A 25529-nucleotide genomic window follows, 5' to 3' on the forward strand; every position below is an offset into this window, starting at 1 on the left:
TTTTGAATGAATTCAAAATTATAAATTTATAAATTTATAAACACATTAATATTTGAAAATAAACTAATATATACCCAGCAAAACTTGCAAAATTTCATTAATGAAAATCTTACGTAACTTTTAACATTGTGATTCATATTTCCATATTCATACCATTTGGAAAGTGAGTTCTGTAATTCAGAATAAATCTGGATTCCATTTCCAATAATTTGTTATGAAACCCTGCATTATCACCTACATTTTTTGGTTTGCCTAACACACAATAAATGAATCCTTCTGAAACCCCCTTGTGATAATCTAGAAAATGTTTGGCCACAGGACTCTCCAATCTTTTATGCTTGATGTCACCCAGATGCTCCATGATTCTAAGTTTGACTTTTCTGCCAGTTTGACCTATATACCATTTCTGTTTGCTACAACCACAGCCTATGATATACACTACACCCACTGAATTACAATCAAAGTATTCCAAGGCTTTGTAGTTGACATTGTTGATCTTGGTTCCATCTAAATTTTTTACTTTACTGTAAATTTTACACCTGCCGCATCTGAACTTAGAATCATGGAGCATCTGGGTGACATCAAGCATAAAAGATTGAAATTTTGCAAGTTTTGCTGGGTATATATTAGTTTATTTTCAAACATTAATGTGTTTATAAATTTATAAATTTATAATTTTGAATTAATTCAAAAAGTAAAATATTTTTAATTATAAAAATGTTTGTTGTAATTTTATGAAGTATATGTAATGAAATTTATAAAATAATATAATATAAGATAAATTATATAAGCTATATATATAAAAAATTCACAATGTTTAATAAGAAAATAATCTAGTAAAAAATAGTATAAAATAATGCATTCAGCAGAATTTGAGATACATGGGTTCATGTCCTTTTTCATCCACAAATTGGTTGTTTGATTAATTGATTAAGTAATTAAGTATGCAAATTTGATATTGAGGTGATATAAAAGGGGTGGTGTTATGCATTACAAATGTATTCCTTGAGAAGGCGAAGGCCGAGGTACCAGAATGAATTAAAAGAAGATTATTGCACCACTAACTGCTTGTGCTGTGTTCCAGTGTGTTTTGCTTTTGGCTTTTTTCAGTATTGTGCATTTCCATTTTGTTTAGTTCAGTTTTGTTGAGATTAGTCAGAATAGGAGATGCATAGAGTAGGGTGGATAGATGTTGGGAGCGAGCAATGGCTGATCTTGTGTTGTTGGTAAGAAATGGTTTGATACGGTAGAGCGACCCCAGTTTGGCATGTACTTTTTTAATAGTTAAGTTGAGATGACTATCAACTTTTAGGTGGAAGTCTATGGTTATAGCTTAGCCTGTGCCACTGGAGCAAATGGAGTAGCATTAGTGGAGTAGATAGTGAATTGACTGTTAGTGTTTTTGTTAGAACTGGTTATAATCATAAGCTGAGTTTTCTTTGGATTAAGGATAAGTTGGGCTTTGGTAAGGTAGTTTTCAACGCCAGAGAATGCTAGGTGAGTTGTTTGCAGGAGGGTGGGAATGTTTTGTGCAGCACAGATTAAGGTAGTGTCATCTGCATACTGAATTATAGATGCATGCTGTGTGGAGGTATGGAGGTCATTTGTGAAGACTGTGAATAGTAATGGTCCTAAGATAGAACCCTGTGGGACTCCTATAGTTATGGGCAGCTGAGGAGAGAGAGAATTTCCCATTTCACAGCTTGGTACCTGTCAGTTAAGTAGCTTTGGAACCAGGTAAGAGTGGAATTTGATAGATGATATTGGTTTAGTTTGTTTAGCAGGATTTGGTGTGAGACTGTGTCAAATGCTTTGGACATATCCAAAAAAAGAGTTGACACTTGTAGGCCTTCATTTTTGAGACGGTTTACTGTGTCTGTGAAGCAGAGAAGGGCTGTAGTGGTACTATGGGCAGGTCTGAAACCATGCTGAGTAGGTGACAGGATGTTGCTGTCTAGGAGATAGTTTAGCATCTGGGTATGGATGCATTTTTCTAGGATTTTGGCCAGGGGGGAGAGTAAAGCAATGGGTCTATAGTTATTAAGTTCAGTGGAGGTCCTGCCTTTATGTATGGGTGTAACATAGGATATTTTCCAGAGTTTGGGCACATAGTTTTCAACAATTGATCTGTTTATGAGAGTGGAGACTGGAATAGCAATAGCATCTGCTGTGAGCTTCAAGAAATAGCTGGGGAGTAGGTCGGCTGCTGTTGATGAGGTTTTTAGTTTGGAGAGCATGCTTTTGATTGAAGTGGTGGAAACTGTTTTGAGGGTAAAGCTTGTATTAGTGTTATTTGTGTTGGAGGGGATAGTGAGGAAGAAACTGTCATGTGATACTAAGGATAGAATGAGTTCACAAAGTCGGAATTGAATTGTGTTTCGATGGGAACTTTAGTGTCAGGGGTGGTTGGTTTGGGTGGATTTTAGTAGCTGGTTTACACTTTTCCAAAACTTTTGTGGGTTTTGTTGGTATTTCATTTGTGATGTTGTGTAGTAGGAATTTTTGTCCAGCCTAATGCATTTTTTGCACGTTTGCGCAGTTCTTGGTACTTAGTTAGGCTTTGTGTTTCTTTGTTTTTTTGATAGTAAAGCCAGGCAGTGTCTCTGGACTTGAGGATTTGTTTGGTTTCTTTACTGAGCCAGGGGTTTGTAGAGGTTCTAACCTTGATTTTGCTCAATGGAGCGACAGTGTCTAGGTGTTGTAGAAATGTTTTGTTGAAATATACTACAGCCTGGTCAAGTGGGAGGGTTTTTAGGGGGGTCCAGTCACAGTTACAGAGTAAAGTGTTGAGGACCTCAGGAGAGAATTTTTTTGTGTTTCTAGTGGATATATAGTTAGTGGTTTTGCATATGCTTGTTCTACTACGTATAAAGTATATTATGTTGCGGTCACTTAAGGTGTCTGGGAGACTGCCAGTGTGAGGGTACAATGTGGGGTTGTTAGTTAGGACCCAGTCAAGGATGGATTCCCTTTTAGATTTTTTATCACATCTAGTTGGAATTTGGACTAGCTGCTGGTAACCATGGAGATTTATTAGATTACTTGGTGGTTCTGATATACAGGTGAACCAATCTAGGTTGAAGTCTCCCAGAATAAGGGTTTCTTGTGAGTATGTGGAAGAACACCAGGATAAGAAGTCTTCAAGGCTAGTAGGTGCATTACCAGGTGGAATATAGATCACAATTGTGGTGATGACCTTTTTAGGGTGAAGTTGAAGTTGTGAGATAAGTCTGTCCCAATTATTGGGGGAGGGGTAGGAGTTTGGTAATTGATGGACAGTTAAGTTTGACTTGTACAGTAAGGCAGTTCCACCCCCTTTACGAAGTGGTCTGTCTTGTCTAATGATATTGTAGCTGGTAGGGAGAACTTCTGAGTTAGCTATGTTTTTTTTAGCCAGGTTTCTGTTAAAGCAACTATGTCTGGGGAGTAGTGTGCTATTGTGGCCTGGAGTTCAGGTATTTTATTTTTGATACTTCTAATATTAATATTTAGCATTAAAAGATGATTGGTTTTGCTGCTGTTGTTGATTTGCCCAGGGATGAAGAAAGTGGAGATGTTATGTTCTGACATTTGTGTTGGAGCAGTTTGAGTTGGACAGGATGGATTTGGGCCTGGGTTGGGGTGGATATCCCCACTTATGGTGAGCCTGGAGTTAAAATGGTTATACAGATGTTGGAATTTGGTGAGGAGTGTGAGAAAGTATTTTATTTTTTTGGAGTAGGAATGAGAGCATATGTGTTTAGTCCTGAATTGGTCCGTTATGTAGATCTTGAATAACTGTGGGCAGATATTATTATAATGTGTGTTGTCTGTATATGAGAGTGCATAATGCAGTGTTGTGCTACTAAGTTTAGGGATATTGCTAGAGTGATAACTTGTGGTGTTGTAAATAATTATGAGAAGACAGACTAGACTTAGTTGCATGATAGTCATGGTTATAAAGTTTAATTTGTTTCTAGGTGGGGGATCTGAACAGGAATTATAGGGTTGCACTATATGTGGATGGGGAAGTAGTGTGGGTGATGTAAAAAGTGCCTAGTGGGAATGAGGGTGATTGGGAGTATTTTGTGTGGAGCAAGTTGATGTGGTATAATGTGATATGACTTGAGGAGCTGTGATTGGTGGAGGTGATGTGAGGGTGAGCTGTGGGTGTGGCTGTGATTACTATAAATGTAGAGGTAGTGGGGGCAGGAGGGAATAGGGGGCAGGGCAGGGGAGCGGAGAGAGCCCGAGCATTAGCGAGGGTAAACGGTGTGGGGCAGAGCCAACCAAGACAAAAGAAAAAGTAAGTATTACTTTACAAATCTGAACACTTTTAAAAGAAATTCCTGAGGTCTAATGGCTTACCGGCAAGCAGAATGTTGTTCATAAGTCTCTTGCATCTTCCTAGTTCTGAGATAATGAGGAACATCTGCTATTGCATGCAAAGGTTAAAGTAAATGTCACTGCAAAGAGGGGGATACTGAATATTATGATGCAGTTTTAAGGAAAAAGTGAGGTGCATTAATCTAGGTTACAGTTTTCTGTCACTGTGGTGGAATGCTGACAGACCACTTGTGTAAGTGGGCCAAAAGGAAGGAAAAGACAAGGGGTTGATACATGCCAGGGGCAAATGTGTAATCCAATTTATAAATTAAATAAAATAATGAAAATAACATTGGAAAACAATGCAAGAGAAACTATGTGTTTCAAAAGTGTTTTTATTGTCTCCTTGGCACCTGGACCATCTGATGGCAGCTGATGCTCACTTGCCATACCACATCAGTAGTGCAGGTTAGTTTCTAAGTGGGTTAGGTGAGATAGGGAAGAGATTAGAAAATTCCAGCCATGGCAGCATGCAGCATTAACAAAACCAAGGGCTTTTGTCCTGGTAGGACCTAGCATGGATAATGAGTCATCTTGCTGGTCAGGACTCCATACACAGAATGTGTAGTATGATCTGACCACCTTAGTAGCATCACCACGCATTTGCAGCATCTCTCTTTAGTATACTTCTGTGGTTTTAAGACTGGTAATTAATACTACAGTAGGCAAAATCCTATTCCATTTCTGCAAAATGGCAGCTATCTCATGAGATACATTTGGAATAAAGTTTTAAACTATCAGTAAAGGAAGAAAATAAATTAGACCTTATATAAACCAACATGTAGAGCTTTAGAACAAAGGTTGGAAATGCAACTCTTTTTAAAGCAAATTCAGCACAGACAATATGCTAAAGTCTGCATAGTTAAAAAAAGGAAAAGCATTTCAATTACAGAATCTTCATTCCAATGCAGTGACTGCAGCCTCGCTCTCTCTCTCCTCTAGGGAACAATGCATGTTATACACTCAGATCCACCGGCAATTCCAGAGGAGTGCCTACAGTTATTCATAACCCCACTGTCTCTCAAATCTGGAGCAGGCTCCAGTTGTAGTTAAACTCAAAAAAATCACTTACTGTGTTATAACCAGTAACAGAACCCCATCTATGCCCTTTCCAGAGCATGAAGAATACCTGAAACAGTTAGAAACTTTAACCATTGAATAAAATACCTTTCTAATGGGTGACATCATATATCCCCACATAAACTGGCAAACACATACTACAAACAATAAATATGCCCAGAGGTATTTGGTCTTTGTAAATGTCAGTACACAACTAAATAGCCCCCTATCCACCAGAGATGTTAATCTTCTCAATCTTGTCCTCAAAAAATGTCTCTCCCAGTTATACTACCCTACTTCTTACCCCTACCCTCCTTAGGCAAACTTGCCCCTCTTACTGTGACCTTCTTCAGCTTTTTAGGAAGTATAGAAGTAATCAAAAATTCTGTACTGAGCTTACCTCAAATGGTACACATTTTTCTGACTCAAAGGAGATTGCTAATATTCCTGCAGACAAATTCTCTTCCAACTTCACCCCTATATACCTCCCATTCCCATCACACCTCACCTCCTAAAATCACTTTGGACAAAGTCCTTTTGACATTTTCCAAGAGCAAAAGTAGCAGTTGCATGGGTCCTGACAATATTCCTGTATGTCTGCTAAGAATTTTTAAGGCCCACCTAGCAAAGTCCCTCCACCACCTCTTAGCTGAGTCTCTGTCCACTAGTTATATCCCAGATGTGTGCGGAACAGTTACTGAGGTGCCCTTACATAAAGGTGGCTTCTATACTGACCTGCAAAACAGTTTCACTAGTGTTGTTTGCAAGGCTATATGGAACATATTACTGCTGAACTAATAAACAACAGTATAGGTGACCTTATATCCCAGGAACCATATCAGTTTGACTTTAAAAAAGGCAGACCATGACTGTACCATCTAGTTTAGTTTTTGTAATAACTGAAACCACTAAGAAAGGTCATGCAGTCCACACTATCTATCTGGATCTTACCAAGGCCATTGCCACTAACCTCTATGCTAGGATTATTGACACATTTTCCTGACTCAGCATTAACCCATACATAGTACACAGGATAGGTAATGGACTGTCAGATATAACCCATGTAATTAAAGTTAGGGGTGTTTGGTCCAGACAGAAAGGTATCACTGGTGGTGTCCCATGGGGTTCTGTTCTAGGACCCCTCCTATTTGGTAAGTACTTCTCTAGCAAGAAAGATGATAATGTTCTATCATTGCAAGGCTCTGTAATATCCTTATCATCATTCGACAATATTCTTATCCCCATCCAAGACAAACTCTTCCCTATCAAGACTATTAGGGGTCCAGGTAGATACACCCCATGACTCACACCAGAGATCAAAAAGGTAACAAAAAAAAGGACTGATGCTTGGGATGACTGGAAAAGGACATTGCTTCTATCCCTAAATCCAAAAAGTACCAACTGTTAAAAAATAAAGAAGGCTGAAAGTTAACAGAGCAAAAACTGATTATAACAAAAGTATACAGGTAACACATTTAGGAGAACAGAAACAATTTTGAAAGCGATGAAACATCTTAGCACTTCTAAAATCTTAGTTAAAATGACACAATCTAATAAATGGCATCAACTAATACCCCTAGCATAGACCTACTTATTGCTATAAAAGAAAACACATGTTGTCCTCCACCACCTACTAATCCATCATTCTTCAATTCTGCCTCTCCCCTGTCTACTGCCACCTCTTCATATGATAGCAGTAGTGAACCTCCCCCTTTCTTCTTTAGGACTATAATCAGGAAACTAATACAAAAAAATGCTAGGTAACATGGATACAGACTATAAGTCAGACATTCACACTATTCACCGTAAACTTCTTAAATTATCGAGTTATGTTCTTTGTAAACTCCCTTTTCACATTATCAGTCTTTGACTTCATCTCTTCCAGCTTTAAACATGGTTTGATTATAACACCAGCAAAATGTTCATTTCCTTTATCTGCTACAACCATTTACACTTTAACTCTGCAGATTTTCACTAACAATGAGGAAAACAAAATCACAGGACTAAATTCATCGATCTTAAGAGAGCATTTTATACTGTTGAGCATGCTTTGCTTCTAAACAAATTGGCTAACATTGGGTTCTCTATAGAGTCTGTGCAGTAGTTTAGAAACTATCTACAAAACAGAACATTCTGAGTTTCTGGTACACGTTTGCTTGGCTTAAGAGCATACAACAAAAAATTTACATCTCATAAAATCTGAGCCAGGGTTAAGCTCAGATAATAACAACTAAAATATTGCAGTATGTAACCAGAAAATGTAGCTGGTATTACAAACTTATGTAATGCAGAAGGTTCACTTTTTGTTTTCACTTCATACAAGTGAGTTACCATGGGTTTTGCACCAAGATTACCTGCATTATGAACACAGGAGACGTTTTTATGCCCAGGTCCATTAAGTATGCAGCCCTGATGAAGGCTGAGCTTCATCAGGACTGTATGAAACCGCGTATGCAATAATAAGCTTGCTATTAATACTAACAAAACCACTCTTAAGCTTTTTGGTACCTTTAAAATTTTGTAAACATTCAGAATACCTGCATAAATGAGCATCACAGCTCTCCTCTACCTATCATGTCACAGCAGAAATCTTTGGGTTTACCTTAGACCAAAATGTATCTTTTCACACCCAAACAGAAGCTCAAGTGAATACATCCTACTGAATTCCAAAGTTCTTACCTGTTGACACTTGATGAGCCATTGCTATTAATATGCTCCTCCCTAGACTCAAACACAGTCTCCCCATAACTGTCCTGCTCTGTCCACAAAACACTGATCTTATTCAAACAGCTTAGAGTAAAATACTCAGGTTCTTCAATTTAGCCAGCAATAAGAAGCACCTGTGTCATAATCTAAATTTCAACAAACGGCTGCCTGTCACTGTTACAGACTCACTATTTCCTCAATGTCTTCACCTTCAAATACATATCATTTATATGTTTACTACATCTTCAAATATTGAATAAAGGCTGCAATCCCACATTTCTCAGAATATTACAGTTCAGAAAGCAAGTATATGCACTTAGAACCAGTAACAACATTCTTCTACAAAGGCCTCTTTCTCTCTTGTCACATGGAAGACAGCTACATGGAAGGACATACCACATAATAATAGACTGTCATGCCTTTTCCAGAAAGCATTCATAGATGCCTTCTTCAAGGAAAATAAGTGCAACTGCTACAAGGGCATTGGATAATTCATGGGTTCAATGCCAAGAAATTCAGTAGAGTTTATTTTGGTAAATCTTACATTACTTTCAGTTACCACATATATAATATTACATTTAAATCTGACATGGTCATCAGGGACTTGAATACATTTCTTCGCAACAGACTACCTTTTTTATAAAATCCTTGTACAACATATGGTCAAATGAAGTTATATTTATAGTCCCACTTTATTCCTTACTTATTAGGTCCATCACTAAATACAATATCCCCTTTAATGTGTACCTTGCTAAGCACCTAAGCCCACTCAAAAGACCTTCAATGTTTCCTTGTCAAAAGGATCTTAGGTCTCACCACCCTTTACTACTCCAATAAACTAAAAACACTGTTCCTCTGCTTAATGTCACATAAACTCTTGTGTTATCTTTGCTAAGCCTTTTGTGCTCTGAATGACTTGGCACTCTTTAAATGCCTTCACCTAAATGGAATCAGTGATAAACCAATCAACTGTTTTAGAGACCTAAGTCTATATTACCACTGAACATCACCAGATGTCCTGGCAGGTACCTAACCCAATGTATTCCAAGTTTTAATGAATAGGCTGTTCTTTCATATCAAGCAGAGTACTTCTCTACAACCTTTAAAACAAGTCTGGAAAACTGGAGGGGGAGAGGAAAATCTCCTTAACGGCTGACACTGTTAACCTCCTATTAGTAGTGGGTGATGTGGCTGAGCTTCTCAATGGTGCCCTTGGCGGTTTGCTTAGTAAGAACCTATGCACCAATTGCTGAAAAACACATTCACCAAAAATGTACAAAAGATATGAATACACACAAATATCCACACTATTTCTTATGCAATTAAAGCCTCTACAATGCACAGAGTGGACACAATACTCCCATGTACCATAGCTTTTACTCTAACCAAAATCCAGACTTAAACGTAATCCTAACTATAAACCTAACAATAACCTTAGCCCTAATCCTAGAATTAACCAAAACCACCTTTGTAACATCAGCAAAACTGCAACTATGTCTTAAGGGTCACTCACTGGTACATGTACTATTTTAGTCACAGTCAACCAAATGATTTTTATTCAGTGTGACATCTGGCCCAATATGAAAAAATTACATGGAGCTGCTTACTGCTTGGTGTGATGGATTTGCAGTGTTCTTATGACACTCAGTCTTGCTGGCTGGATTCTGCTAAAATTCAAATTCTGATTATATTTGCATTCACAGTCTGTTGCATACAGAAACTTGCAGAATATACACTGATGAGAGAATATACTTTGCAGCATCAACTTTAAAGAGCAGTAACAAATAACTTTTTATAATAAATCAAACAAAACCACGTTACAGCTTAAAAGTACTGTTCCAACTTTACTTCTCATACAGTACAGATGATGTGAGAGATATAACATTTACCTCAGAACACCAAATGTGTTCCTACCATACCCCTAAACAACTGGATTTATACAGCTCTTTATATACTCTTTTTAGTCATGCATAAACATATTTTGGAGAATTGCTTATCCTGTAGAAACAATACTAAACTTCCTTGTTTAACAATGTCTTGTAAGAGACCAGCTTTTCTGACAGTGTGAATATCCTGTAACAGTGTCCTGATGTCCATGTAGAAAAACATATTTTTGAGGAAACACATTGTCCCGTATTCTATTTGAATCTGTGTATAGAAACATGTGTTCTTATGTCAATGCTGATAAGCATATCCTGTTTTTTATGAAGAAAAACATATTTTTGAGAAAGCACATTGTCAGAGATCAGCTTTTCTGACAGTGTGAACATACTGTATTTTATTTGGATCTTTGTAAAACATCTGTTCTTGTGCCATCCTGTTTTTCCATGCAGAATAACATGTCATTGTTCTTTAAAAGCAGATTTTGCATTTTTGTTCTTGCATACATCCTGTTTTGAGTCTGTAAGGGAAAAATGTCCATTCTTTAAAAGCAGATTTTGTATTTTTGCTCTTGCATACATCCTGTTTTGAGTCTGTAAGGGAAAAATGTCCATTCTTTAAAAGCAGATTTTGTATTTTTGCTCTTGCATACATCCTGTTTTGAGTCTGTAAGGGGAAAAATGTCCATTCAGCAAATTCCTTTTCCAAGCCATGGTAATTTAGTATGGATGCTGATTACATATTACTAAACTCTATTTCTACATTTAAGCAAGCTTTATCTTATACATTATTTATGTTGCATAATTGCAGCAAAATTACTTTCAACCTTAGTATATTGTTGAGCATACTCTAACACAATAGTATTCATTCAGTCTAAAATTCAGAGGAATCAAATTTGACCAAAAGGACCAGAGCTAAATACTTTCACCCAAAACTGATGAAAAACAAGTAGCCAATAGCAAGACAGTTCAAACTGATAGTTAAGAAGTAGAGTACCAAGAGAGGAACTTGGGTGTTGGACTTCACAAAGCAATTTTCAAAATTATGAGCAGTCTACCAAAAGGAAGGCTTAAATGTGAAATGCATTCACAGATGAATTGCGCAATCATGATTGTAATCTTCTCTAACTCCCATCACCCAGTCAAGGCATGATATGTGTGCAAGAGGTAGAGAAAGAATGTTGTCACCGTTCACAGTACAGATCAGGAGGAATGTTCAGAATGGGTACTAATGCAAAAGTCAAATGTGATACTTTGGACAGATAGCGGGAATGAAGTGAATATGACTAATGAGGGATATAGAAAGGATATTACGGGAGACAAAGGTCTTTAAGGACAGACAGTTGACAGAAGATGTTCAGGCAATTCAGTAAAAAAGATAGACATGGGCCTAACTCATGGCTTCTGCAAGATGGAGTAAAGGTGTTATTAACACTGATAAACAAGTGGAGACTTCATTGTTCTGAAGAGACAGTTGGTAGTGGAAAAGGTATAACAATGGATGGTCTGGTTCTTAGGTAGAGGAAATTACAGACTATAGAACTTAACTGAGAGACTGTAGGTACTAGATGACGTCCATCTCAGAGGTGTAAAGAAGATAGCAAAGACACTTTCATATTTGCTGACAATACCATTCAATACTCTGCTCTGGAAGGTAAGAATACTGCCTGACTGCAGAATGCAGTGGTGTTGTGTTACAATGCACAAGTGCAATGAGGAAGAATGCTGCCCGAGTGCACAAGATAGTGCCAGAGTAGAGAGGTGCGATGAGGAAGACCACTTCCTCAGTACAGAATGTAGTACCACAATTGACACAATACAGAGGTGGATTGAGAAAGAACATTGCCTGAGTACACAATGGAGTGTCAGAGTACAGAGGTGGGATGAGGAAGAACACTGCCTGAGTACAGAAGGCAGTGCCAGAATACAAAGTCAGAATGAAGAGTAACCTTGAAAATGGTGCTCTGCTTAGCCTGATACCAGTGGCAGGCTAATAAGAATGCTGTTGATGAAAAAGCTGTTATGTATTCTGGTGGAAAAAAATTATATACATCTCATGTTAGCATGGGTTCTCTGTGGATACATCACATTAATTTAAGAAGACCCAGTGCTATGTCTTATCTAAAAATAAATTGGACTAGTAGCTTTAAATGGATACTTGTTTTTTCATCAAAATTCAACTAAATCCTATTGACTTTCCACTGTACCTAGTGTAACAGAGGCAGACCATATTTTTTGCTGCTAGTCAAAAAGATTTCACAACTCTCACAAGCCCTTAGTTGCCCGGGAGTAGGAAGTAGCTAAGTGAGTGATGAAAAGTAGGAAGGAAGTGGCAAATATAGTACTACTGAACAACACCTAGTGAAGGCCAGGGTCCTAGTTGGTGGTAGAAGGACGTAGCAGTATTTCTGGCCACAAATGTAAAGACCCACAGGTGTGCTCAATCTCTGTCACACTCTGTACACTGCCTCCTATTATGTTGCTAGGGATGCTGACTGGCTTTTTTTTTCAGTAGAGACCTGCTGACTTTGTTGTCTGCATCATCTTCTACCCACATTCCAATGAGTACTTTACAGCCAAGAAGGCTGTGTTCTGAAAAAAATACATAGGTTCCAACCGGAGTACACACCAGCTGTGAAGGCTGTGTTCTCCTGGAGGAAAAAAAAAGAGGATCCAACCTCAGTACATGCTAGCCACTAAGGCTTTGTTGTACTTAAAGTCATATAATCTATCCTCAGTATTTTACAGCTGTTAAGGCTAACCTGTTCGCACAGTCAGAGCACCCAGATGGAGGACTCTGGAGTCACTAAAAAATGCACATGCATAGACTGGAATTCCAGCTGACTAACTCAGTCTAGCCGGATAAGCTTCCAAGTCAATTTAAGAGAATAACCCTAGCCTTCAATCTACGATCTCCTATTTTCCTGTCTCAACAGTTGAATAAAACCACTGAAGTCTTCCTTTTGGTTTACAAAAGCTTTATTTTCAAGGAACATCCAACATAGGTAGGCGAGTGCTGTGGCAAAAAATCTCTCTTCATTTTATTTCAGTTGTCTTGTAACAACTACTCCACAGATAGTCGGGGTATTTATACTTTGTATAGCATCAGCACATTAAGAATATGTAAATATGGATATCAAAACTCTGTTTTCATTGGTTGAGAGAGTTATATTCATTTAAGCAGATACAGATACAACATCTCTATTCTCATTAGTTAATGGTGTTACATTCATTTTGTATAGAGATGGAACTATGGGTATAAACTTATTGCAAAGACCTCAATCACAGGGGAGAGACTGGCCACATTATAACCAGCGCTTTTGCCAGTAAGCTTCATCAGACCTACCTATTAATCAAATGTGCAGGTAAACTAACACTCAGTTGAAAAGTAATTAAACCAAGGTTTCTAAATTACACCCAAACTTATATTAACATATAAAAGGTTTAACTGGTCTATAGCTTAGTTATGTAGCCATGAACCTATGAATTCGTATGTTAGCCACTGATACTTTTTCAGTAAATAAATGACTAATGTGAGGTCACAAAATGATTAACTGTTCATTCACCTGCAAAACTAGCAAAAAGTTTACTCATCATTCCATCAAGACAGTGTTTAAGCTTATATGTCCACTGAAAGTCAGACTTACAATAATCTATAGGTCATCCCTACTAGGACTTTGCCATTATTGTCTACCTTTCTAGATCACAGTCCTCATGTAAAAAAAAATATTAAATTTTGTACCCAAGATATGAGTGGAGGAAAAGTGTAAAGAATATTAATCAATAACAGTAGTATATGGTGCTATGCCAAAAGGTGAGTACATATACATTAATCTTGGCTAATTTCTTCAGGTCAGATATGTTTTACTAGCAGATCCATGCAACAAACCAAGCAACCCTGTAACTTGCTTTTCTGTGTGTAGCAAATGTATTTTTGCAAGTCTGAAACATACTTTCTAAAAGGGTGATTTCAAAAACCTCACAAATCACTTTGGGTCTAGGACCCCTCATAGGACATTTGTAATGCCAGCATCTGGAATATCAGTGTCACAACATGGTAACATGGTACATCCACATACACTGAGCATGCTCCAAGGATTATTCAGAGCAGTCTAAACAAAGAACTGTTTCTGCAGGGGGAGGAAAGCCCCCTGCATCCCCAATAACCCTGCTAATTATATGCACTAACTTTGAGATTGCATGGTCCCCAGGGAAAGGGAATATTTCCCTAGCCAGGAATGTCAATCTCATGCACATGTTGACCATCTATCTGTCCCTTTCAACCAAATGGTGTCAACCAAACAGGTATTGGCATTGTGTACGTTTGACTGGTAGTGCGGGACCCATCGGTTTAGCCATTCCTAGTTTTTCTCTCACACTCATTTAAATAAAAATGAAGAAAATAATAAGTTCATCAAGGAAGCCAAGGTCTAATTCATTTAGTTTTTTCTTTCATAGTAATTCTTTAAAAATGTAGGGCACAAGCAACAAGGATGTCCTTCTCCCTGCTATCCTTTCATAATAATCTTTCTAACAGCAATTTTGTTTTCTCATGACTATATTGAGTGCCATAGCAACCTACTTATTTATTTACAGTAAGGAAAGGGGAGAATATGTAAGAATGTCATGGCCATCGTTAAAAAGACAATCAGTTGAAAGTTACGCTCCTCTGCTTGCTTAGGCAGTCTTCATCTTAAACTTATCATATGTGTTTGAACAAAGGGAGAGGGACCTATTTGGACTGGCAGCATTGTTTGTTCCTCTTTGACTGCTTTCCTAACCTCCAAGATGTCCAGTGTCCATTTCAGTAACTTAAACCTATTTTCACTTTCTTTTTTTGCCATTAATAGTTACGAGTTTAGAAGGCTATATGCCCTCCCTGTGTAAAGTTTTCAGTTAATGTTTTCATGCATAGATTTTGGGTTAAAATTTGTTAGGAAGCTAAATGCCTGCTTTTGCAGTCATTAAATATATATTCCATGGTACAATACATGTTTAATAACCAAAGGTCAACATTTGTAAGAGGACAGCTTCAAAATGGTTCTTGCATTTAATTTAATTGAATTTGTTTGATAATCAGGTTAACTTAGAAAAAGAAGTGCTTCTTTTTGAGCATAACCCATTAGCACTGTCTGACTTAATTAGTTTGTTAGGTAATTTTATTTTATGATTTCTGTTCATCATTTGCTAACCAGGTAGGTAGGTAGGCTAGTCCAATGTTTCAGCCATGACCTGGGTACAAGGCAGAAAGGTAAATAAAACATTCCTTAGTTATACATAAAATACAGGCTGGCAAAAGTAAAAGCAATACATTCATACATTTGTCATTTATATGCAGAATTCAGGCTGAGCAAGAGGAACAATAATACATTAAATATACATTAAATTAATGTGCATAACTAAGCAAAACTTTTTTGACTTATATTTGAAATAAAGATTAAACTCTGGAGTATTTTTTTAAAGCAAACACCATTTACCCACTATCAAGTTCACATTTACAGGAGGGAATTTGTATGAGGTGAAACCAAAGTGAGAGCCTAAAGTATCAGGAGAAGAGGACAGAAGCCTTTTCAATGATAAGAAGACAGCTACCATACTTAGGTAAGGTTTAACGACTACATCTGAAGGTGTCTAAAATAATATATCTGCAAATGTTATTTAGGTTGACCTGTAGGATTCTGTTATTTTGAGTGCAATCAAGTATTATAATGAGAAATGAGATGCTCAGAGTAACAAGAGAAAATTGAAGACTGGGTGAATGAAGCCCATAAGCAGCTCATTACCTTAATCCATTGTGCTAAACTACTTTGAGTTGTCTCTGGCCATTATTAGTTGGTTCAGTGGTATTACCTGCTGTGTCCTCCCATGGGGGAGAGGGAAGCCTTCATTGGTAACAATATCATGGAAACCTTGATCATCTTCACTAAGCTACCAGATGATATATTAGTCTAGTCATTTGACATTTGAAAGTACAAGTAGGACAGGCTCTTCCAACTAATTGTTATCTAAGACTGCTGTGTTCAGAAACTGGGGAAAAGTAGTCTTTATCATATCATAAAATTCTACCCAATCCAAACCTGATAGTAGCACAGTAACTATATATTACTAATGTTAATGTTTTCTAATCCTGAATGCCCTCATGACACCAAACTTATTGATGTGGCCCTGTCTTCTTAGAAAGCTATGTTTTGTCAAGAGTACACTGTGAAGGAACAGATGATGTGATTAACTTATCCTAGTCTCTTTCATCAGATCACAGTTACTTTCTCTTAGATTGGAACTAGTGACAAATACTGGGCAGTTTGAGAATTTTCAATAAAAGTATCACTGACTGGTTTGCAGGGACTCTTAAATATTACTTTTCTGTATATATATATATATATATATATATATATATATATATATATATATATATATATATATATATATACACATAAACAAAAAAATTGTAGAAATGTAAAGAAAAGATAAGATAACACAGACATTTTTTTAAAAACGTTGAATTTTGTGTTTCATATTTTGTCTTCCTTGCACCTTCCTTCTCAGAGTCAGCCAGAGAACATTTATTCACTAGCTTTCAAAGCTTTGCTAATTAGTGAAGTTGCTCTTAGTGGCTATTACTTTTATTTGACATTAGACTACACAAGGCTCGATAGTTTTATGACCCTTGAGGAGAATAATACAGTTGTAAATGACAGTACAAAAGCTGTAAAGTCATAGCCTGGTTTGCATTATTATCCCACCAGAGGTCAAATGAAGGAGAAATACAGGTACCTTGTTTTTTTATATATATGTGTGTGTGTATGGATATGGGTTTATATTAGAACACTGAACATTCAGAATGTCGAGTGTTCTAATATTGAATTAGCAATCGAAAAAAAAAACCATTGAACATTTGGAACAGTGAATTTTTTCCTAGGGAAAACATTCGCTGTTCCAAAACACATACACACAACACAAGCACACCAAACAGCAATCCACACACATACACCTAAACTCTAACACCTAACACTACACTAAACTATACAAACACCACTAACTATCCACTTACCTTTACCCAAACCCTAACCCTAAGGTCTGTCACTATTGCACAGTCACCTCACTCGCGCCCTAACCCTAACTCACCTAATCCACCCTAACCCACACGTCCACACAATTGCACACTTACCTGACACGCTCCCTAACCCTAACTCAATTAACCTGCCCTAACCCACACATCCACACAATCGCACACTTACCTGAACCTGACCCATAACTTTCCACCAGAGCGCTGAAAATACTGAAGCAACAGAAACGGACAACCGAATTCTTTCCCTAGGAAAGAATTCGGTTTTCTGTTACTTCGATATTTTCAGCGGGTCGATATTAGAACACCCGACATTTGAAATGTTCGGTGTTCTAATATAGACCCTATTTAGATATATATATATATATATATATATATATATATCAATATATATATATATGTATATATATATATGTGTGTGTGTGTATATATATGTATATATATATATATATATATATATATATATATATATATATATATATATATATATATATATACATACACGCACACAAACACACACATATATATATATATATATATATATATGTGTGTGTGTGTGTGTGTGTGTGTGTGTGTGTGTATATATATATATATATATATATATATATTATTGGCAATAAAATTTCAAATATATATAAAACTGTGTAAGAGTAAGGGGATACAAATTCCTAAAGAAGCCATTATGAAGTTATTTTTAGCTCTAACATTGTGTGCACTGAGGAAGCTGACTAGGATACAAATAAACAGAATGCAAAGACTGCTAAATCATGCTTTTTTAATATGTGGAAGTTTGGTTAACATTCTGTGTGTTCTGTGCAGGGGCATGGAATATACTTTGTGGAAAGTAAATGTTGTGGCTGGAGTGCATTTATGCTTTAAAGATAAAGCTCTTCACTGTACTCTGATATTTTACATAGCTAGTTTATCGATTTATGTTCTTATACTTTTTTTTGTTTTACCTATCTGTTGACCAGGTTAGCCCATCAGACACAACTATCCCCTTTCAGTGGTGACCCAGAGACACTGTCTGATTAAATAACTTGCTCAGAGGCACGCAGTAGGCAAATGAAGGTGGAAAGGCTCAAACCATGTAACTTAGTTACAGGAAGCAGCTCATTCACAAATTAGAGCTTTAGCCCTGTTTGGCAACTGCCTGACAATTATTTCAAAAGATACCATATGTTGTAAGCTGCGGTAGTGCTGCATTTTCTTTTCATTATTCTGGCAATCCTCCAAAACACACACACACACACACACACACACACACACACACACACACACACACACACACACACACACACTCACACACACACACACACACACACACACACACACACACACACACACACACACACACACACACACACACACAATCAAGACTAGCATGGTAAGAGTGCAAACTGAAGGGGTAACTTCTATTGCTTCCTCCTATCAAATCCAGTTGCCCATTGAGCTGAATCATAAAATACACCAGATTGACTTTGCCACCTTTTATTATATAACAGTCAAGGGCAACCAATAGTGATGCCATAAATAATTCATACGCAACATATCAACAAATACCATCAAACCATCACCTCAAGCCGATTGGAGTAAACCCGCCTGTTCCGGCTGCAACTTCAGAAAAAAATGGGTGCATATTCCTAGCTACATCAGACCTGGTGACAAACCCATTTAACTCATACTTACAAGCCACATACCCCTTGATGAGGCCACTGGTCAAATCTGGGTCCAACTTGAGGAGATCCAAGTCCGCTGAACAGGAATGGGGGGAACACAAGGGGTTGAAGCCATAAGGCTGCTTGCCAACAGAGAATGACATGCCACCCCCCCCCCCCAAATCAACAGCAAAATAAATTCTGGTTTATGGAAGGAGTTAAGTTAAACTTTGAAAAATTTCTCAATAGCAACAATCATATGCAGATTAAACAAATAAAAACCCGTGCTGTTCAAATTAATATTGTCACTATCATGGAAATCGAGCTCCAGTCTGTCAATATCACTGTGCTCAATCACCTGGAAAACAATCTGGCTAGCAGCCCACTTGACTCTCTGGTTCATAAAATGCCTGTCTCTCTCAATGGCACCAGACCGTCTAGCACCCTTCCAGTACAATCTTGGGATGATGGCAGACCAGAAGAAGACTACCTTTGGATACAACTTTCACAAGTGGTCCATATCAGATAAGATTCTGGCCAACAGTATTTTCTTAGGGGCTTGACCCAGATCATTTCCACAGTGGTGAATTATCACAATGCTGGGCAAGGCTTCTTCCATATTCAATATTCAGATGACATTTTTGAAATGTTGAATGATTTATCCACCTATTATCCATCCTCTATTAATGAAATCAATATTAGTCAGTGACATACTGATTTTTGTTTAGAAGAGTATTTAAACGAGGGAATGATTTAATCTGAATTATATGAGTTTCTGAAGGTTAAAAACCCCAGTACTGCTACGATTTTTGGCATCCCAAAGACACATAAGGGGCTGGATAAGTTAGCTTTTAGGCCCATAGTGTCAGGGAGGGGATCTAAAACATACCCCTTTGGAGTTGTGATAGATAAATGGATAAAAAAGACTATTATTAATGCAGAGCATTTAGTTAAGGACTCTTGGGATTTTTTAAGAAGGATTGCTGATTCATTATGGGATTAGGAGTTATATTTTCTTACTGTGTACATATTTTTTTTATACACCTCAATTCCCAAACAGGAGGGACTGGAATTATTTAGGTCTACTATGTACAATAATACTACATTAACAGAAGATAAAATTTATTTGATTATGGATTTTATGGACATAGTTTTAGATCACAATTATTTATTTTTCGAAGGAGAGTACTTTAAACAACGTAAAGGTGTTGCTATGGGGGCATCTTGCACCCTCATTTATGCGAATCTAGTCCTCCTGGAGTGGGAAAGAAGTAAAGTCTTTACAAGTGAATATTTTGGTAATTTAAAGCTCTACATCAGGTTCTTGGACAATATTTTTATTCTATGGAAAGGCCTAGAAAACAAAACCACAAATTTTGTGGAGTTTTTGAATAGGACCAACGGGTTTCTCAAGTTTACTTTTTCATATAATGGAAGTAGTATTAATTACCTAGACACATTTATACAGAAGGAGGAAAAAATGGTTTAGATCAAAAGTGTATAGAAAACCCACTTTTAGTAATTCGTATCTTGATTATTCAAGCAGTCACCCCTCCCACATCAGAAAAACAGTATTATTAAGGGGCAACTCATTAGAATTGCCCATATGACATCACATAGAGAGAATGTGGAGGAGAACTGCTAAAAGTGGTTAAACTATTTCAGGAGAGAGTTTACCCTAATAAAATTATTCAAGAAAACTTTGAGTATGTTAAAAAAGAATGGGGAGTGAAGTATAAACCCCTGTTGGGTAACCCAGAGGGAATAAAGGACAATGGACAAGTTAAAGAGGTTGAAACAAAAGAATATAAAGAATATGAGAGAGTCATGGTGGTCCCTTTTTCAAATAAAGCAAATGAGGTTAAAAAAATTGTAGAAAGGAATTGGGCAATTCTGAGGAATAATTCGAAGTTATGGTCAATAGTGGGTTCTAGACCCAACTTCGTGTTTAAGACTGGGGAAAATTTGAAAAAATGTTTTGAAAATGGTCCAGAATAGGTTGATAGATTTGACACCTTTAGATGTGGTACCTGTTCTCAGTGTAAATATATAAATATAGAAGACACAGTTACTATAGGTAACACCCTAAAAACACAGGTTAAGTTTAGGTGGGGCAATTGTCAAATCACTGGAGTGATTTACTTGGCTAAGTGTATATCCTGTCCCAGTTTTTATGTGGGTAAAACTGAGAGAAGACTTAGGGACAAGATATATGAAAACATGTATGAAATAACTATTTGTAACAGTAATAATGCCCTGTACAAACATTCCTGTATATGTACAAATTTTGTAGGATTTAGGTTTGGTATCTTAGAGAAAGTTTTGCCAAACCCAGGGGGGGGGGGGTAGATTTTAGAAGTTATATTGAAGAAGGTGAAGTCAGATGGCAAATTAAATTACAGGCCAGTCAAGTTCCAGGATTAAATTAAATGATTTCTAGAAAGCCCATATTAAATAGGAAGGCTGCAATAGTAAAATAACTTATTTTAGGAATTGGTTTTAACATTATTTTTAAAAAAATGTGGTTTACACAATAGTGTATTTTTATAATAATGTTTTATAACAACAATGTTTTAGTAGGATATTCAGTGTAATTGTGCAATGTTTAATTTATGCATTAGATAGTTTCTTATGGTTAATTGTGTGTTTTTCTTTAAAATCTACTCTAGGGATGACGTCATTAATTAATTGGGGGAGTATATAAGGACAAAGTATGGTTTTAAAGACAGATTCTGATGAAGTCCCTGTTTGGATGGAAGAAAATGCTTAATCTGTGAAGTGTCGTTGGTGCAGAAATGAAATTACAACATTTTATAAAATTTTTTATTTTATCTGATCAGTCTAATGCTCAAATTGATTCTCTCTGAATAAAAGAGTGGGCCAAGAGCCAAATGACCTCCTTCCCTACAACAGTAACAAACATTAATGCCTGATGTATGACTAAAAGGCATCAGAGACCCACTTCCCATTCTTTGAATGACCTGCACAGAGTGCCCTTCCATGGCCAAGTCTGAGGTATGACTTATCTGAAAGGAATGTAAGGAGTAACCTTATGGGTGAATTCCTTTCACTGCCAAGGCTTGCCTAAGAAATGCATTAATCTCTGATAGGTTAAAAGGCCTTTCCAAGGCCTGCACAAAAAACAAGCCTGACATTTTCTCTGAGGAAGTAATATTAAAAAGCAAACTGACCCTATGCATAGGACAAGTGACTAGCCCACTGATCTTCTTCAGCTACACCTGCTGTCCTTTGCCAACTTAATTAGTCTTGGATTTCTTTAACCAGATCATAATAAATTCCCTGTGGATGAGCAAGATCCACCCAACAAGGGTAAAGGAGACATTCATTGGTGCAGAAAGCACCTGCATACAAAGATGTGAACAAAGCAGCTATATAGACAAACAAGTGAAATTCATCCATGGTCCTATAAAGACCTTGAATAACAAGAGGAAAGAGTTGTTTTCCAATAGGTTTTCTGGAATCGTGGGAAGCTCCCTGCATGTTCTCTAGGCCCTTAATTATCTTCCCCATAACCCAATGTCCTGACATACCCTGAAGGGTTAAAAAACACTCTAACCATCCCAAAGCTGCAATGTGTACTCTGAGAGTTTTAGGTGAATCTCATGCAGCAGACCTGGCCACTAAAAATTGCAGCAACAACTGTATTCCACATGGCCTGGGACAAGGGAACAGAGTCCTGTAGAATGCCTTGAAAACCTAGAGGGATGATGAATAAGCTATCCTTAAATAAATACGTTTTATTTACATTGTCAGTTCTGAGCCATGTTTGCTGCTTTTGTTTATATTTTCTTTTATTTTGATGTGTGCTTTATGGAGGTAACTTAATCTTTGGCGGTGAAGCTGTGTTCTTGTAAAACTAAAACCTGATGACTAAGTGGACCTACCTGGACCTGGAAGAACATTTCTGAGACCATGAACCACTGTACTATTATCTGAGTGAACAATTATCTTCTTGTCATGTAATCTATCCTTCCATATTAACTCTGCCACCTAAATGGGAAAAATGTCTATAAGCATAATGTCCCTCCTCCTCTTCCCAGACTAGCTTTCTAGCCACCTATCAGCAAACCAGCTGCCAGTGAAATAAATCCCCATACTGGACCCCCCCAGCCGTATCAGTAAAAAGCTCAAGGTAGGTGGCAGTGGTGCAAGGGGACTGCCAAAAAGAAACTCCATTGAACTGGTTCAAGAACGTGAACCATAACCGAAGGTCATCCTTAACCCATCTGGTCAGCTGGACCAGGTGGTCCTTGGCCTGTTACCTTTAGCAAGTCAGATACGGACTGTAGGAAAGTTCTACTTGGAGAAACTGCCCTACAGACAAAGGTCAGCAAGCTGTGTAACTGTATGATGACTCCTACTTGAACTTTGCTGGAACCCAAGAATCTCCAAACTAATTGCTGGACTTGTTGAAGTTTGGGCAGAGGAAGCTTGAAGGAGTTATCAATGGTGTCAATTTCTAAACCCAAAAGAGTCAGGACATGACTTGATCCTTCTGACTTGTCACTGGCCAAGGGTGCACCCAACTTGATGCATAGCTGCATGAAAATGAACATACCTTACAAAGCACCATCATGACCCTCTCCCATTATCAGCAAAAATCATCTAAGTAGTGTACTGCTGACTGGTAAGGGGCTTATTTTTGCCAGCACCCATGTAAAGCTGTTCTAAATAGTTTGAATGGTGCACAAGCTCAGCATACCAATTGGCAATGCAGTGTCAAAAATATTTCTGAATTGAACTGAAAACCTAAATAAGGTCAATCTTCTTGTCTCATGGGAAGTAGACAAAAAGCAGATTGAATATCCATCTTACAGAGCCAGGGGTCAGTATAGGCCAAGATGACCTGTACCACCTGATCCAAAGAATAATGCACTTTGGTCAGCTTGGTGTCAATAAAATCATTGACTGAACCAACTGCTGGGTGAGACAAGTGATGAATCAACCTGAACTCACCCTCCTGTTTCTTGGGAACTAAGCCAATAGGGGAAATTTTAAACAAAAAAACATGCGTGAGATGAAAAGGGGCCAATTATCGTACCAGCTTGTCGCTCCTTCTCTATTAGCCTAGCAGTAATGTGTTTGTGTCCTTTGATGGAGGACAAATTATTAATTAACTTAGAATCTAACAGTGCTGTGGAGTGAATAGGAAAACCTTTGGAGAAGCCTATAAGAAGGATGCCTGCTGCCCCATGATCTGGGTAATCTAACAGTAAGCAGGATAACCTATCTAGACAAATGGGGGAATAAGTCCACTGTGGTGTGTTCAGATTCCCTACCAAGGGCCCCCCTGTGTCTGTGAAAAGGTGGCTTGTTATGAAAGAAAGTGTTGTGCCCTCTACCAATCTCTCCGTCTGTCTGAGATGTAGAAAAAGTCAATCTGTCCCTAGGCAATAAGCCCCAAAACCTGGAACAGGATGAACTTTCCCACATCCTGAACACAAGTGGTTGCATTTGCAAGCATGCCAGAAACATTTGCGATGTCTGAATGTCAAGGAAAACCTTGTATATTTTTGATTAGCAACCCCTCCATAAATGACCATAGCCTCTTCCTTGTCCATCACGGCAGTGAGCCATATGTCAGGATGCTTTGACTCCTACCTGAAGGAACTATTGAGATCTTTCAGCTTCCTACAGCACTGATTATAATTCAACCACCCAAAACCCCCTTTCACATGGTAAGCTTCCCTTATGGCTACAAAATAAAAACACAATGCTTGGGTGGGGTCATTCTTAATGATCTTGCCCATAAATACTACTAGACCCATATAATTATTACCTCATTTCCTGACTAGTATCCTGGCTGATGCCTTCTTCCCAATGGCAGCTAAGGCTGCAGTCAAGTCCTTGTTAGATGTATTATCGGCATCCAGTATTCATTTTATTCCCTCAGTGTCCACTAGATCAAAGATATCTACAAACTCCCCTTTTATAATTTTGCCTTTGACATTGGTGGGAACATGTATTGCAATATGAGAGCCAGGTGATTTGGAACATGTAATGCTGAGGGTAGCCATAGGGGACAAGAACTGAGGGATACACATACCTGAATGAGGTGGGACCTCCCCCTCTGAACCCCTGACTTCCTCAGACCCCCTATGCAAGTTGGGTAAAGATAACTGTACCACTTGGTCAACAACCCTACCTACCTGCTCTACAGGATTCAAAGCTGTAGAGGCAGCAAAGTTTCTGTCTAAGGCTAAGTCAAACATCCTAACTCTCCCTTCTTCCAGCAAAGAATTTATTAACTCATCTAAGCATTATCAGCAGATTGATACCTATCAGTAATATTAAGCCCTGTAGACTGAACAGAGATGTTACCTTGTGCTTCTGTTAATATGTCGGACGAGCAGGAAGGGGTGACTTTTTGGCCAGAAGCATCTCTGACGGTCTTTTTTTGAGCCTTCTTAGCTGGAGCTGGTCCTTCAGCTGCACCCTCCTCTGAATTCAGTGGTCTCCTTTTGGAATTCAGGTTCTGCTCAGCTGTCCCCACTCTTTCCAAATCAATTAGCAAGCCTTGTGCTTCCTGTGACAGATGCAACCAGCTCTCTTAAATGTACTGTACCATGGCTGAACCTGAAAGATAAAAAGAATTAGCACAGGGAACAATACCAACAAAAAAAGGGGGGGATATGATACACCAAAAGCCACACAAAGTTCTAATTAATATTAACAAGACTGGATGCTCAGATGCCATACAGCTGCAAGGTTCTAAAATGCATAGGCCCCAGGATGTTTCACTGCTCATCCTTCCTTGAAAAAAAATACCACTGT

At 37.8% G+C, this 25529-nt stretch overlaps 1 long non-coding RNA gene across 1 annotated transcript in view; it reads left to right on the forward strand.

The window, feature by feature from the left end:
• The window catches only part of LOC122787447, a 221830-nt gene that overhangs the window by 1604 nt on the left and 194697 nt on the right, over positions 1-25529 (forward strand). Inside the window, exon 2 of the long non-coding RNA XR_006362572.1 lies at positions 15512-15611. This is a non-coding gene — a long non-coding RNA (uncharacterized LOC122787447). The remainder of the gene's footprint in view (positions 1-15511; positions 15612-25529) is intronic.

Source organism: Protopterus annectens, chromosome 13.part0 (assembly GCF_019279795.1).
Source record: "Protopterus annectens isolate FY-2018-M chromosome 13.part0, PAN1.0, whole genome shotgun sequence".
In the NCBI taxonomy this organism is placed as follows: domain Eukaryota; kingdom Metazoa; phylum Chordata; order Ceratodontiformes; family Protopteridae; genus Protopterus; species Protopterus annectens.